The sequence below is a fragment of the Dipodomys ordii genome, unplaced genomic scaffold, assembly GCF_000151885.1.
Source record: "Dipodomys ordii isolate 6190 unplaced genomic scaffold, Dord_2.0 Scaffold209, whole genome shotgun sequence".
NCBI classification, from domain to species: Eukaryota; Metazoa; Chordata; class Mammalia; order Rodentia; family Heteromyidae; genus Dipodomys; species Dipodomys ordii.
Window position 1 is genome coordinate 157396 of NW_012267425.1, and position 17971 is coordinate 175366.

Below are 17971 nucleotides of genomic sequence, written 5' to 3' on the forward strand. Positions count from 1 at the left end.
CATGTAACTGTAACCCTCTGTATAATATCTTTACAATAAAAAATTAAAAAATAAAAAAAATTCTGTGTTTCTGTACATATCAATTAAGGGAGAAAATAAGGGAGCGGGCAACAGTGATAAAAAAGAAATGTACTCATTACCTTACTTTTTTAACTGCAACACTCCCCCATTCATCACCTTTACAATCAAAACTAAAAATAGAAAAGAAGAAAATAGCACCAATAATCTAAACCCCAAATTTCAGAGACTAGAAAAATGAGAGCAAATTATACCCAAATTTAAGTAGAAGAAATAAAATAATTATGGCAGAAATAAACTGAAAAATGGGAAATTAAACTAGAATCTGACTTTTGCAAAGATAAAAATCAATGAACTGCTAGATGCTGATAGCTCACACCTGTAATCCTGGCTACTCAGGGGACTGAGACCTGAGGATCACAGTGCAAAGCCAGCCTGGCCAAGGAAGTCAATGAGACTCATCTCCAATTAACCAGCATAAAAGCCAGAAGTGGAGCTGTGGCTCAAGTGGTAGAGTGCTAGTCTTGAGCAAAAAGCTCAGAAATGGCACCTAAGTTCTGAGTTCAAGTCCCAGGACCTACACACACACACATCAATTAACTTCCTAGGATAGGGTGAAGATAGAGTAGATAGGTAGATGATAGAAAATAAATAGATAATATAAGACAGAAACTACTATGAGATGTACAAGACACTATGTTGAAAATGAACTTTACAACTTGGTGGGAAGGGAGGAGTTGGGGAGGTGGGGAGGGAAGGGATAATAAGGAAAAAACAAAGGATAGGAAATGTACTCATTACCTTACTCAATTTTATATGTGTGTATATATATATAGAGAGAGAGAGAGAGAGAGAGACAGAAACTACTAATAATATAAGAAATGAAAATATCTTATCACAACTTGGCCTCTAGGCATTAAAAAGATAGTAAAGGAATAGTGTGAACAATTTGAGACCACAAATTTGATTAACCTAAATGATAAGGATCAGTTCTTGAAAGAAGCAATCTTCAAAACTCACAGAAGAAGCAACAGGTTTTCTGAGTAGACCTACATCTAATTAGGATGTTCTTATTTCTTTCTTTTGACTAATTGCTCAAGTTAGGACTTCCAGCACTATGTTGAATAAAAGTCAAGATGGGGGGCTGGGAAGGTGGCTCAATGGTAGAGCACTTGCCTTGCATGCATGAGGCCCTGGGTTCGATTCCTCAGCACCACATAAGCAAAAAGAAAAAAGCCGGAAGTGGCGCTATGGCTCAAGTGGTAGAGCGCTAGCCTTGAGCTGAAGAGCTGAGGGACAGCGCCCAGGCCCAGAGTTCAAGCCCCACGACTGGACCCCAAAAAAAAAAGTCAAGATGGGCATTCTTGTCTTGTCCACATCTTAGAAAGTAAGTTTTCAGCTTTCCCCCATTCTATATAATGACAGCAGTTGGCTTATAAAGGGATTCATTGTTGTAAGTACATTCCTTGTATACCTAGCCACTTCAGCAATTTTATCATGAAGAGATATCGAATTTTATTAAATGTATTTTCTACATCAATAAAGATAACTCTATAGTCTTTGCTCATCATTACATGAGGTCTTCTATCATGCTTATTGATTTGGATTATTAAAGCTTCCTTATATCCCTCAGATGACTCCTACTCTATCATGGTGAATGATCCTTTCACTGTGCTTTTGAATTATATATGTTAACAGTTTTGAGGACTTTTGCATCTATTATCCCAAAGGATAATAGTCTGTGGTTTTGTTTTGTTGTTATATCTCTATTAGTTTTGTTATCAATGAAAGGTTGGCATTGTAGAATGTGTTCGGAAGACTTTCTCTTTTATTTTTTGAGAAAACTTAAGAATTGATACTTTTTTTAAAAAAAACTATTTGGTAGAAGTCAGCAGTGAAGCCATTTGGTTCTGGACTTTTCTTTGATGGGAACATTTTAATTATTGAGTTTTTTGAGATACTAGGGTTTGAACTCAGGGCTTTCCACTTGCTTAGCTGGCACTCTACCACTTTAGATATGCCTCTATACCTGTTTTTTGCAGGTTAGTTTAGAGATGGAACCTATGAACTTTTTGTTGTCCAAGCTAGCCTCAAACCAGTCCTTCAGATCTCAGCCTTCTTAGTAGCTAGGATTACCAGTATGAGTCACTGTACCTGGCTTATTGCTGATTTAATCTCATTATGAGTTATTGATATATACAGATTTCCTGTTTCTTCATGCTTCTGCCTTAGTAACATATACATATATTTTTGAGATCATTAAATTTGTTCATAATAATCTCCAATGATTATTTGTATTTCTGTGGTATCAGTTGCAATGATTTTCTTTTTAACTCTAACTTTATTTAAGTCTTTTCTTCCCTTTTCCGTCTACCCAAGAGTTTTGTTTACTTTATTTATTTCTTTTTTTGAGTAGCCAACTTTGTCTTATTGTCCTTCAGTATACATTTCATTTATTTTTCTCTGATCTTTATTATTTCATTCTATTAATTTTGAGTTGAATTTGTTCTTGCTTTTCTAATTTCTTGAGATATATCAGCCAGTTGTCCATCTTACATCTTTCTCCTTTTTATTATTAATTTACTTTATTGTTATTATAGCGGTGATATACAGAGGGATTACAGTTACATGAGTCAGGTAATGAGTATATTTCCTTACATATAGTGTCTTCTATTCTTCTTCCTTTTTGATATGGGAATAACTTGCTATGAACTTCTTTGCTTTTAATCTCTTCCATAGAGTTTCATATGTTGGGTCTCTATTTCCATTTATTTCAAAAAATTCTTTTTTCTTCTTTCTTGACTCATAGGCTTTTCAAAAGCTATGTATTTGTAATCTTTGCATCATTTTCTTATTTTTTATGTGATTTTAATTTTTTTCACTCCCGACAAACTTCCCATTTCTTTGTTCTTTTTCTTTGTCATTCGATATATTTTGGTCTGTCATGCAATTAATAGTTTCTATTTAATTTTTAACTTTCCTAAGTGTATTTTTCCACCTAAGAATATCTTTTTAAATTTCTTCTACTGTACATATTTGTTATCTGTTTAGGGCATTGAATCATTTCTGTGTTTTCCTAAAGCTCATTGTTTCCTTAAAATAACTGTTTTAAATTGTCTGAGAGCTCTCCAGTATTGATTACTGCCTGATCAGATTCTGGCACCTTGTTTTCAGTATTAAGTAATTTTTTTAAAAGTTCAATGCTTTTTGGCATGTAATATAATTTGACTATTGGAGGGTCTGGTATTAATTCCAATCTTTGTACCTTGACCTTGTTTGTTCCTATCTTTTCAGAAATTCTAAGCAGTCTGGTTATTTTTCTCTGAGCCTTTAGTCACTTCCAGTATTTCAGCACTAGATGGCACTCACTATGGATTTGCCAAGAGCCTCCTAGTGGTGTTTGTTGCTGTTTCAGGATTTGATGACTGGCTGAGAAACCACAGCTTCACTGCCAGAGATTCTAGATTGATTTGGAGCAGAGGGATAATCTTACCCTTTTCAGTCTGTCAGTAAAAGTAGCATACAAGGGAAAAACCTGTTGCTTGAAAAGTATAAACAAAAGGAAAACACTCTTAAAATGGTTCCACAGCACCTTAGAAATAGCAAAGAATCAGTATACCTAAAGACCTAATGTGTATGAAGAAATGCAAAGAAACTGAAACAAATAAAACAGAACTTCAGAGACCTGTGGAACACTGTCAAGAGCACACACAGACAATACATGTCAGAGAAAACATTTGAATAGAAAAATGACCCCAAACATTCTCAATTTTGATGAAAAGCATTAATCTATGCTTCTAAGGAGCTAGGCAAATACCAAGTAAGATAAATACAGAGACATATTAATACACATCATAGTCAAAATGCTAACAATGAAAGAAGTATTGAAAGTAAAAAGAGAAAATTCATGTATATAAAAGCATATTAATTTAATTAATGGTTGACATTTCACCACAATGATTAGAAGCCAGAAAGCTGAAGGATGATATACGCCACATTCTCAAAGAAAAAAAAACCTGTCAACCAAAATCTCTTTGTCATACAAAATTATCTTTCAAAATAAAGGCTAAATAAATTCAGTACCAACAAAAACTGACTTTTCTCAAGAAATATTAAAGGATATCACACCAGATTGCTATTCAAAACAGATTGTAGTAAAATTGAGCCATATTGTAATCCCTAGACCAGCTGTTAAAAAGTAGTTCAAAAATAGGGTTAAAAACATAAGACTTAAAATTGTAAGGGTATATTCTCAAATAAAAAAGAATCTATAAGAAAAAAGAACATAAGACACAGAAAATATCAGCAAATATCACACATAAGTTTAATTATATGTAAATTACATTTAAAAGATAGTTATCAAAGGTAATCTTCAACTATATGCTCTTTGTAGGAAGCACACTTAAACAAAATACAAAGTAAAAAGGATGGAAAAGTATATTATGCAAACTATAGCTATAAGGGATTGGAGTGGTTATATTAATAGAGTATATGAATGTCAAGACAAAAATAGTATATAAATGAAGAGGAGTATTCCATAATGATAAAAAGGTCAATGTATAAGTGACATCTAACAATTATAAGTGCAAATCCACCTAACAAAAGAGCTCTAATTTGTTTTTTATTTCTGTCCATCGTGGGACCTGAACTCTGGGCCTGGGCGCTGTCCCTGAACTCTGCAGCTCAAGGCTAGCGCTCTACCACTTGAGCCACAGCGCCACTTCCGGCTTTTTTCTTTTTGTTTATATGGTGCTGAGGAATGGAACCCAGGGCCTCATGCGTGCAAGGCAAGCACTCTACCACTGAGCCACCTTCCCAGCCCCCAAGATCTCTAATTTTCTTGAAGCAAAACTGACAGAATTGAAAAAAAAAACAGACATCATAGTAAATGTTGAAAGACTGAAAACATTTCCTCTCAATTCAGGAATAAGACAATGATGTCCACTCTTTCAACTCTTATTCAATATAGTACTAGAATTCCTAGACAGAACAATAGGCAAGAGAAGGAAAGAAAAGGGATCCAAATGTGGAAAGAAGAAGTCAAAGTATCACTATTTGCAGACTGTATGTATGATCTTACATTTAAAGAACTTTAGTGACTTAGCTCACAAACTCCTCTAGCTGATAGACACTTCCAGCAAAGTAGCAGGATATAAAATCAACACACACACTCACACACACAAAAAAGTAGCTTTTCTATATACCAATAATAAGCAGGTGGAGAGGAAAATTAAGAGAACAAATTCCATCATAATATCCTAATATATGTATATATATATATATATATACACACACACACATATATATATATATATATATATGTGTGTGTGTGTGTGTGTAGGTAAAGAATCTATACAACATTTTGGAGAAATAAAGAAAGTAGAAAGACATCCCATGTTTATGGATTGGCAGAATAAAAATTTTGAAAATGGCTATACTGCCAAAGGCTATCTACAAATTCAACGCAATATCAAATCTCAATGTCATTCTTCACAGAGTAAACAACCCAAAAATTCATATGGAACTACAAAAGGTCCTAAATAAACACCTCAATAGTGAACAAAAAAGCAATGGTGGCCAGGTACTGGTGGCTCACACCTGTAATCCTAGCTACTCAAGAGGCTGAGACCTGATGATCATGGCTCAAAGCCAGCCTGGGCAGGAAAGTCCATGAGACCCTTATCTACAAACACACACACACACACACACACACACACACACACACACACACACACACACACACTCCAGAAGTGGAACTGTGGCTCACATGGCAGAGTGTCAGCCTTGAGAGGAAAAAGCTCAGGGACAGCACTCATGGGTAGAGAGTGTGTTCAGACACAGAACCACTGAGAAGTTTAGGTAGCAGGGGGCTTGGGATGTGGAGGGCTTAGTGGTCAATAGCCCTTATCTGTGGTATGGCTAGTGAATATCTCCCAATCTGTGGGCTTTCTATTGATCTTGTTAGCTATGTCCTTTGCCATGCAGAAGCTCTGCAATTTCATGCAATCCCATTTGTCCAAACTTTCTTTGATTAGTTGTGTTTCTAGGTCTTTATTAAGAAAATTTCAGCCTGTTCCAAGGAGCCCTAGTATTTTTCCTATTCCTTCCTGTAATGTTTTCAGGGTGTCTGCTTTTATCTCGAGGTCTTTGATACATTTAGAATGGATTCTAGTGCAGGGTGATATGAATTCCAAGAATTAGAAACAAGAGGTTCTTATTATGTTCTGTATGCAGTTATTTCTATTTTTCTTTCTGTTTTAGTTTTCTGTACCTTTTATCTGATCCGTGGATGGAAATGAACTATACAATTTGAGGGAGAGTGGTGAGAAGGGGTAAGAGGGAGAAAATGAGGGAGGGAGTAACGGTGTTTAAAAAGAAATGTACTCATTATCTTACTTATGTGACCATAACCCCTCTGCTCATCATCTTTACAGTAAATTAAAAATAAAAAGAAAGTAAAAAGAAAAAGAAAATAAAAAATAAAAAAGATTCATATTGTTAAATTGAGTGGATTGGGAAATACCTAGATTAGTAAATCACACCTCTGAGTGTGTCTGTGAGAGCATTTCCAGAAACAATTAGATCATGAGAGTTCTGATCTAATGTATGGTTTAATCCATTAATGGGTTCAAAATTTGAGTAAAATATGGAAAGGTGGTGGAATAGAGGAAGGTGGGGCCTAGGTGGTTTTCTGGGAGTTGGCCTATCATGCCCTCTTTGTTTCCTGACTGCCAGGAGGTGAACAGCTTTGGCTAAGCTCCCACACCATGGTATTCTGTCTTACCTCAGGCCCAAAGCAATAGAAGCAGGCAACCATGGACTGAAACCTCTGCAATGAGGAGCCCTCCCCCAGATCTTTCTTATTTTAAACTGTTTCTCTCAGGTATTTGTTACAATGATGAAATGGCTAACCAACATATATCTATAGGATGGAACATAGTATATATAGGATTTGAAACTATGCAGACTATAAATACTATATATACTATTAATTGTTTGGGGCATTAAGTACGGGAGGTGTCTTGGAATATGTCCCCTATGGATAACAAGACTCTTGTAGTAACTACATTCTTGTAACAATTAGCCAAATCTTTGTTAATCACAGCAGCTGAGCTTCAGCTATCCACAGGTTGTACTCTTTTAAAATATTTCTAAATAACACAAACATCAAGCTATAGTCAATCAGACTATTTTTATATATCAGTTTAATGTTTTGATTATAAATACTGCCTGTTCACATTGCTGGGTAGAGGTCTCTGAACCTCTCTAGATTCTGAAAGATACCCAATCATGAACTATTCTTTGTTCAAATAAACTCTCCTATATTTAACTTGTGTATTTTTAAGGTTTTAAAGGACCATTATTGATTAATGAAAATCCAAATCATAATACAGTTTTGACTTTTCAAGAATACCAAAGGCTTTGAAATAGGATTAGAAAGCATTAAAGTTTTAGTAAGTGCTAGTAAGACCAAAATACTGATGTTAGCCAAAGATCCTGGAGCTTGCACATCATTCAATACATTATTCCATTCAATTGTTATTCAATTATTATTCCATACAAGAGAGGGTGATAATTGCCCTAGAGTGGAAATTGTGAAGTTATAAGCCACAGGTCAAATTGTGTCTCCCACCTATATTTGTAAACTTTTTATTGAAACAATTCCACACATAGTATATAATAACAGATTTATGACTGATTATATCCTATGAAGGCAGAATTTACTTGCAGAAAAATTGTGTGTGACTTAGAAAACAAATTACTTATCATCTGACTTTACAGGGGGAAAAAAGGCACTTTGTGACCTAAAGTTAAAGAAAAAGCTTGGTGTCTTCTACAAACAGAAGAAACTCTAGTGTGGCTGGAACATAAAAGGACCTAGATAATATTTGCTTTTTCTGTTTTTATTGTTTACCCCATTGTTCCTAGATTTTTGGTTGACTAGTTTGGTTTTAGAGTGAACATTCTTTTAAGTTCTACTCTCTGCCACAAATAAATAGTCTATTAGCCTTATGCTTCATTCTGGGTACTTTATATCTGCCAATTTCACCTTACTTCTGTTGACCTCCCTCTAATTATTATTGTAATACCCCTTTCTATTATCAGAGTCTGGACCATGCTATGCTGTTCCCTTTTGTCTGGAATGTTCTTCCATTTCCTATTTGCACAGGCTAATTTGATTTCTTTTGTAAACATATGATTATAAGAGCATGGGCTATATCTGGTCTATCATTTTATACTTAATGCTTAGTGAAATGTCTGATTTACAGTAGGGCCTCATTAAAGTTTGTTGCATGAATGAGTATCAGCTGGACTAAATCTAGACTTGCCCTATTCAGTTTCTCTTAACAGTGATTCACATTCAGTCTATAACCTTTCAATTGTTCATTCACTGGTTCCAGGAAACTCAACAAATATTCACAAAATACAATTATGTCATGATGTGTGACTGGAAACAAGAATGAAAATACAAATTTTCTGCTCTCAAGTTCTTGTTCATGGGGGGCAAATATATGCCAAAGGAAAAATTATAATCCAGAGTGAGAGCTTGTATTGAGACCTGAATTGGATTCTTTGAACATGTTTGACCTCTTGAAAATGACAATGTAAATTTATCTGGAAAAAGGCAATGAAGGAATCACAGAGGAAATTACATGCAAATTTAATAAAAGAAAATGAGTAGCAGTTTTGCAAATCAGTAAGTGTGGACAGAATACTCCAGTAGTGAAAGAATTCCAGGGTAAAACTGTGTAATATTAAAAAGGTTCTTGAGTTTAACAGACCATTGCCTTTATATGTTTCTAACAATAAACTAATGCTTTCATCTCTAATAGCAAAACTCCCTATTTTTCAACATCTATAAATTATATTTTCTATATTAGGTGTGTGTGTGTGTGTGTGTGTGTGTGTGTGTGCCAGTCCTGGGGCTTGAACTCTGGGCCTTGGCACTGTCCCTGAGCTTATGTGCTCAAGACTAGTGCTCTACCACCTAAGCCACAGCTTCACTTCCAGTTTTTTGGTGGTTAATTGGAGACCAGGTTTCATGGACTTTCCTGTCTGTCCTGAGGAGCTGGGATTACAGGCATGAGCCATTGGCACCCAGGTTTATATTAGTCCTTATTTATTATGTTATCAATATATATTACACTAGGGGCTGGGAAGATGGTCAGTGGTAGAGTGCTTGCCTTGCATGCCTGAGGCCCTGGGTTCGATTCCTTAGCACCACATAAGCAAAAAGAAAAAAGCCAGAAGTGGCGCTGTGGCTCAAGTGGTAGAGCGCTAGCCTTGAGCTGAAGAGCTGAGGGACAGCGCCCAGGCCCAGAGTTCAGGCCCCATGACGGACCCAAAAAAAAAAAATATATATATATTATTATTAGTTGTATATTAGTTTTCAGTATTTGTCCTCTGCCCTTGATTTCAATTGTACATACTATTAAAATATACACATCTTGGTCTTTCTAATATGTTTTGTCCTTGTATTGGTCACTTACCAATAGATTTTACCAACTTAGATCTTGCATGCAAGATGTTCAACTGAATCAACAAAAGTCCAATATGTGATGTCTGTCAGGTCAAAAGGGGGTTGAAGGGTAGTGGAAGACTTTTAGTTCCAACAAACCTCAATAAACAACCGTAAACAGAATCAAAGCGTTTGCACAGAAACACTGAAATCACATTCAGACAACCAACCAATTCGAGCTTTACACGCACCATAAGCCTCTTTTCTCTTCCTTAAACTTGTTCCTCAAAATCGGTTCCAAGAAGGCGACTAAGAAACACCAACATAAAACTTCAGGACCGAAGCCTTTAAGGAACAGGAGCTCCCTCAGCAAACTTTGCTCGCATACAAATCACTCAGCCCTATGGAAGGGGTGGGGCGGGGCCTAGAGGCTTGAGAGGAGATTTGCTGGACTTGGGGGGGGGAGGGGAGTGCAGAACCGACCATTTGGGGCGGGGGAGGGGCGTAACAAAGCAAAGCCCGTGTAAGGCTGGATCCAAAGGCCTTTCTTATTTGCATTTCAGAATTCGGAGTCGCCACCAGCTGTACAGGTAGGTCCCGCTTCTCGGGTCGGGTAGGGGTTTATGTGTGGATAGACTTGGGCCTTTATGGTCGGCCTCACGTTTTCAGGCTCGCAGCAGTGGGTGGCGGAGGCAGTGGTGATTCCCACCTGGCTGCTTGGTGCCTTGGTAGTGGTACTTACCCTAATCTAGGCCGAGAAGAAGGACGCTCCAGCTTTACCGCCAAGCTCTCAGTTGCACGACTGGGTTCACCTGAGCGAGAACAATTGGGCCTAGCGCCCAGGAAAAGCTAGAGCAAGCTGGGGTTGGAAATGACGCCCAGTGTGCATTGTTTAAAACTCGATCAGACCTTCAAGCTCTAGATCTGTCACTCAGTGTCTCGATTTCAGCATGCTTCACTTTGCTCAGCTTTGGAGTGGAAGAGGGACATCTGTTTCTGCAAGACCTTGCAGCTCTGCCTTCTTTTGATCCCTTCTCTAATAATGCTCTCTGTCCAGGTTTTACCTTTTGCTCTTGGAGAGCAAGACTGCCTAGGGAGTGGCAGAATACTGCTTTGGGGACATTAGGTTAGGAAGCCTCATACATTCACTGCCTCAGTTGATTATTGACTCCAAATAATGTGAACACTTTACTATTAACAATTACAATTAGGTGATTTCTCAGAATGTTCTGCTGAATAACATGGTCCACGGCTAATAAAATATCATGATGATAAATGTTGAATAATTTCACAGAATGAAAAAAAATGTGCTCTCAATTTTACAAACATTTCCACAATCCATTCTCACACAGTGGTCTTTCACAGTTGCTTCTTAGCTTGTCATGGCCCGTGTTAGGACACACTATAGCAAAAACATATACAGTTGATTTTATATTAGTTAACTATAAAAATACAAAAAAGTACAAAACATATGATCCAATATTTTGATATCAGCTTCCAGTTCCTCATTAAGGAAGTGATGGTAATGATAATGACAACCATATGTGGTACAAAATACTTTGGTGAATATGACTATTTAGCAAAACAATTAAACAATTGTACCTTCATAATCAGTGTGATGAAGGGAATGTTCACTGAAATGATAGAGTCCTGGGCCTTCTTTAGTGTGTTCCTGCTACTTGTTATTTCTTAGAAGTGTGGACTGGGTCGTATTTGTCTTGGTATCTGTATCAGAATCCAAGATTGCTTCTGTATTTTTGCTGGTCAACTCTGGGAATGGCTGTAAAATATCCTGACTGATCCTTCAGTGTCTCCAGTATTTCCAGCAGCCATGTTTTCTGCCTGCCAGAGCTGGCAGCAAGAACCTCTGGACCAATAAACCTCCTTGGTGGGAAGTGACACTTCCTGCTTTGAAGCCAAACTGAACACAGAACCACCAAGTGGGTGCCACTGTGGCCCTCTTCCTACAGCCCTGTGCTCATATGGGTTGTACATGAGCCTTCCATTGTCCTGGTTGTAGGAGAAGAGGGGTGGGAAAACCCAGCCTGTGACAGTCTTGCAGGTTCCAGGCAAAGAGTGGCTGAAAAGGAAGGAGGTGTTCTGAGTGAGAGAAGTACCTGACGATTTTTCAAATGATATCAAGAGAAATTGTGCTGGACCTCTGCTGAACTAACCTAGAGGATGAGTTTAGGACTGGTTGGCAGGACCTGGTGACTGCTTTGTTAGTTGTACTTTTAGTTTACTCTTCTATTCTCTATCTATCATACTTTACTTACTTCAGACTTTCAGTGAATGCCTACTCTGTACTGTGATGTACCATGATGGAAAACCACCACTCCTACATCACTGCTGCCATTACCATGGCCATGACAGCATCAAATAATAGCCCAATGAGCTCTGGATGGTGGTCCCTAATAAATTATCAAAGGGAGGAGTTTTTTCCATTCCTGGGACTTCATATTTTCCTTGAGAACATAATTTGCAGTCTATAAAGTTGGCTTGTTTTTAGTGTATATCACAAAGGCTTTTAGTACATTCATCAAGTGGGGCAACCCTCGCAGCAATGCAACTCTAGACATTTCCATCACTTAAATGACATTTCCCTTGTCTGTTCGCAGTCCATCTTTGTTACTACCCAGCACTAGGCAACTTTAACTTGCTTTCTTTCTCCATGGGTTTATCTATCCTAGACATAGCATGCAAATGGAGTCATCTGGAGTGTGGCCTTTTCTGTCTAGATTCTTACATGTACGTTTCCAGGGGTCACTCATGTTGTAGCACGAATCGGAGCTTAAGTTGTTTCACAGCTGAATGATTTACCATTATTTGGCTAGACCACATTTTGTTTATTCCTTCATCAGTTCACTGACCTGTGGATTGTTACCTTTGTTTAGTTACTGTGAAAAAAGCTATTATGAATGTCTACATACATGTTTTTGAGTGGACCTGTGTTTTCAGTTATTTTGGGTAGATGCATACGAGTGGAATTTCTTGGAAATATTGTGACTATGTTTAATCTTTAGCCAAGCTATTTTCTAAGAGGGCTGCACTATTTTACTTTTACTACATTTACAGGAACCATTAACAAAATGAGGATTGTAATTTCTTCACAACCTCATCTGCACTTGTTATTTTCCCTTTCCAAAAATTCTAACTCTCCTTGTGGGTATAAACTACTGTCTCATTGGGATTTAGATTTGTAGTTGCCTTATGGCTAATTCAATATTCTTTCATGTGCTTTATTGGCTATTTTTGTATGTTCTTTCAAAAATCTTTGACACTATTACACCCGTTTATAAATTGAGCTGTTTACTTGATTAATTAATTGTGTGTGTATTGATATATTTCATAGGACTTTTCTCATACACAATTACATCAGAGTTTTACTACAAATTCCTCCTACCCCTACTATATCTGGATACCTTTTATGGTTTTATTCTTCCATCTAGAATCTCCAGTTAAATGATAGATGTGGTAAAACTAACATATTCATTTTGTTCCTCATCTTTCATTAAATATGATAATAGATGCATTATAGGTATTTTTAAAGTATTTTTATTGTAAAGATACTGGACAGAGGGGTTACAGTTACATGGGTAAGGTAATGAGTACATTTCCTATCCAGCATTGGGTTTTTCCCCTACAATCCCTTCCCTCCCCATTTCCCATCCCTCCCTCCCTCCCCTCTCCCTGCAAAGTTGTAAAGTTCGTTTTCAACATAGTGTCTTGTACATCTCATTGTTACAATGGGTCAAACTGTATCCTTGTTTCAGCATTTTGTTATTTCCCTTCCCCTCCCCAAATTAGAAAAATGTTATATACAAGATGCGGGCATGGGAATCAAATACAGTGAGAACAGGGGTTATACCACGGGGGAAGAATATACAAAAGAAACAAAAAATAGGCACAAGCTGGGCACCAGTGGCTCATGCCTGTAATCCTAGCTACTCAGAAGGCTGAGATCTGAGGATCGAGGTTCAAAGCCAGGCTGGGCAAGAAAGTCCATGAGACTCTTATCTCCAATAAACCACCAGAAAATTGGGAGTGGCACTGTGGCTCAAGTGGTAGAGCGCTCGCCTTGAGCTGTAGAGCTGAGGGACGGTGCCCAGGCCCAGAGTTCAAGACCCATGACCCACAAAAAAAAAACCTAAAAGGTCACTTAGTACATTAAAAACAGCAAGAAAGAGATAATTTTTAAACATACACACACACACACACACACACACACACACACACACACACATATATAATTTTTTGGTCAGTTGTGGGGCTTGGACTCAAGACCTGGGTGCTGGGCCTCTTTGTGCTCAAGGCTCTCTATCACTTGAGTCACAGGATCACTTCCCATTTTTGAGTGGTTAATTAGGTATAAGACTTTCATGGACTTTTTGCTGAGGGTGGCTTCAAACTTATGATCCTCAGATCTCAGCCTCCTGAGTAGCTTGGGTTACAGACATGAGCCACTACACACAGCCTATGTTTAATTGTTATTATAAAGGTGATGTATGGAAGAGTTACATTTGTATAAATCCTGTAAGGAGTACATTTCTTTTTGGACAATGTTACCTTTCCCTTCATTCTCTCCCAGTTTTTTATAAATGTTCTTCATCAGTTTCAGGAAGTTCTTTTACTAATTGGTTGAATTTTTATCATGAGTGAGGGCTAGATTTTTATCACATACTTTTTCTGCATTTACTAAATTATCATGTATTTTTCTTTATTATATACAATATTATGTGTTTTCTTCTTTATTATATACAATACAGTATTAGCCAATATACTCTGATGTATCACATTAATTTGGAAGTTTTAAATCAACCTGTGTTCTTGGAATAAGTCCCTTTTGGCTGTGATGTATGATTCTTTTCTGTTTTTATTTTGGTGAATTTGATTTGGTAATTTTTTGCTGAGAAATTTTGTGTCTATATTCACAGAGGATATTGGACTGTAGTTTTCTTATGATGTATTTGTCTTCATTGATGACAGAATGGGTTGTATTCTATTGTCTTGCTGCATTTATGTTAATAATTATATCTGCATGATGAATTGTCCCTATCATCACTATAAAATGCCATTTTTCTCTAGTTACATTCAAAGTTTAGTTTACTGATATTAAATATCCAACTGTCTTATGGTTCATTTTTTTGTTATTTTTATCTTTTATCTTTCTTGTAGCCAGTAGGCACCATTATATCTGATACAAAGCACATACATGGCGTAACCTTGGAGTCTGTTGTTTTATCCAAATTCAATTGGTCTTTGTGTGTTGGACTGTTTAACCTATTCACGTTTGCTAATTCAGTATACATTTGATTTACATCAGTAGTACTGGGGATTGAACTCAGGACCTCACAGATTGCTAGGCAGGTGCTGTACCACTTGAGGTCTGCCTTCAGCCCCTTTTTGCCCTTGTTAGTTTCAAGGTAGGGTCTTGCTTTTTGCCTAGATGGACCCAGGCTGTGAGCCTTCTATTTATGCTTGCTTCCACATGTTATTGAGGATGACAGGTGCATGCCACGTTCACAGCTATTGTGCTTCCCCATAGCTGGGATAACAGGCACAAGCAACCATATCCAGCATTGTCTGAGATAGGGTCTTATAAACTTTTCTGATCATGCTGGCATCAAATCATGATCCCTTGATCTCCATCTCCCAAGTAGCTAGTATTTATAGTCTTGAGCCACTGAGCCAGGCTTGACTTTTTTCTATTAATGTCTAGACATTTTTATACCTCTGCTTCTCTTTTATTCTTCCTTCTTTTATGTTGCACAGCTATTTTCTGTGCATATTTTAAACCCTTTACATGTTTTTGCTATAATTTTGGGTATATATTTATTGATTGCTCTGAGGATTGCAAAATGTATATCAACTACAAAAAAATCTACTTTAGATGAATAATAATGCAATTTTAGAGCATAGGAAAAATTGTTTTTAAAGTTGTTTTATATAGATGTCCTTTAAAATAAAATGTAAAATATGTATATATGTTTTCCTACATAATTAAGTTTATTCTTTTTATTTCTTCCTGTGTATTCAATTTATTATCTAGTCTTATTTCCTGTTTGCCCAAGGAATTTTTAGTATTTTTGTAGGTTAGGTCTGTTAGCAATGAATTTTCTCAGTCTTTGTATATTGTGGAATTCATTTTACCTTCTTTCTTGAAGAATTGCTTTTATGGATATAAAATTCTTGGTTTTGCTTATTCTTTCAGCAGTTTGTTGTTCTGCTGTCTTCTGGTGTGTGGCTACTGATGCCTCTACCTAGTTTTTAAAGTCTTTTCCTTCCTTATCTATTTTTGTCAATCGTGGGGCTTGAACTCTGGGACTGAGCGCTGTCCCTCAGTTCTTCAGCTCAAGGTGTGTGCTCTACCACTTGAGCCACAGTGCCACTTCTGGTTTTCTGATGATTTATTGGAGATAAGAGTCGCACAGACTTTCCTGTCTGGGCTGCCTTTGAACCACAATCCTCAGATCTCAGCCTCCTGAGTAGCTAGGATTATAGGTGTAAGCCACTGACGCCCAGCTTCTAATTTTTTTAATAAAGAGAAAATGTTTATTTGGCTTCCTGGGAGCTATCCAGGGCATATCTTAGGGATCATCTGATGATTGCTCAAATATTGTGTTTAAAACCACTTTGCTGAGGGTATTTATGTGTAGAGATGCACATTCAAGATTAAAGCACCTTAGAAATATTCCCTTGCTATTCATTTTGTAGATATAAAACCTTACATTTAACTAGGTACAAGTAAAAATGGAGGCTCTTGGGCTGGGAAGGTGGCTCAGTGGTAGAGGGCTTGCCTTGCATGCCCGAGGCCCTGGATTCAATTCCTCAGCACCACATAAGCAAAAAGAAAAAAGCCGGAAGTGGCACTGTGGCTCAGGTGGTAGAGCGCTAGCCTTGAGCTGAAGAGCTAAGGGACAGCGCCCAGGCCCAGAGTTCAGGCCCCATGACTGGACCCAAAAACAAAACAAAACAAAAATGGAGGCTCTTTCTAGTTTCTCTTGAGCACGTGCACAAACATGCAGAAACCTAGTACTATGTGATACCTTAGTACAGCCTAGTGTAGCTTTCTAATTCCATAGATTTCCTTGTGACATTTTGGCTGGTGTCTTAACTTGTTTCAAATAATAATACAACTTCTGGCAGTTATGATGTTGGCCACCCTCAGTTGATTACTATGAAGAATGCTAGCAGGTGTTGTTGTTGTTGTTGTTTTATGCCCCTTGGCATGTTTTTCTCAAGGCTTAAAACCACTTGGTCATCCTCCTCCACTGTTGTTCCTTGTGGTTTCTGTGCCATGGAGCCCACAGTAGGATGGGAATGGTCCAATACTAACAATATCACACACCTCATTCTTCTCACTGAATTTTAATGTTTTTCCTCAAATTTACACTTCTCAATTTTATAAGCCCTAGTCAATGTCTCTGAAAGAACTATTTTAATATTTCTTTGGGTTTTTTTTTTCTGCTTTTAGAGAAAGGATTTGTACCTTGCAATTCTGGAAGTCTCTCTCCAGCACTTATTTCTTACTTACTTGAAAGTTGCTTGATTTCTCCTTTTTTCTGTATATATTTTATTGTAAAAATACTGTACAGAGGGCTTACAGTTAGATGAGTAAGGTAATGAGTACATTTCCTATGGAGCACTGTTACCTCCTCCTTTGTTTTTCCCTTACCATCCCTTCCCTCCCCCCTCCACAACTCGTGCCTCCCCCGCACACCTGAAGTTGTAAAGTTCATTTTCTTTTTCTTTTCTTTCTTTTTTTTGTCAGTGGCGGGGCCTGAACTCTGTCAGCTCAAGGCTAGCGCTCTACCACAGAGTCACTTCTGACTTTTTCTGCTTATGTGGTGCTGAGGAATTGAACCCAGGACCTCATGCATGCAAGGCAAGCACTCTACCACTGAGCCACCTTCCCAGCCTGTAAAGTTCATTTTCAACATAGTGTCTTGTATATTGCATTGGTAAAATGGTCAATCTGTATCCTTATGTCAGCATTCTGTTATTTCCTTTCCCCTCCCCAAATTAGAAAAATGTATATACAAGATGCAGGACACCGGAATCAAATACAGTGACAACAGGGATCATACCATGGAAGAACATACAAAAGAAACAAAAAAAACACATGGTACATTATAAATACATTAAAAACAATAGCAAGAAAGATAAAACCACTTGTGTCCCTATCTTGGGGTTCATTTCACTTAGTGTCATCTTATATGGGCATATGTACATAGCTTTTGACCTTTTCTGCTTGTCCTAGACATATACTAGTTATTGCAAGTAAGCGAAACCATGGGACCTATGTTTCTTTGTGTCTGGCTTATTTAACTTAATATAATTTTTTCCAAGTCTTTCCATTTTCTAACAAATGGGACGGTGCCATTCTTTCTGATGGAGGCATTGAATTCCATTGTGTGTGTGTGTGTGTGTGTGTGTGTGTGTGTGTGTGTGTGTGTGTGTGTATCACATTTTCTTGATCCATTCATCTACTGA

The 17971-nt window shown here is 37.3% G+C and overlaps 1 protein-coding gene across 1 annotated transcript in view; it reads left to right on the forward strand.

The window, feature by feature from the left end:
- Positions 1-9977: 9977 nt before the first annotated feature.
- Positions 9978-17971, forward strand: part of Tmlhe (trimethyllysine hydroxylase, epsilon) — a 67489-nt gene continuing 59495 nt past the window's right edge. Inside the window, exon 1 of the mRNA XM_013035405.1 lies at positions 9978-10068. The gene's annotated coding sequence lies outside the window, so the exon portion shown is untranslated. The remainder of the gene's footprint in view (positions 10069-17971) is intronic.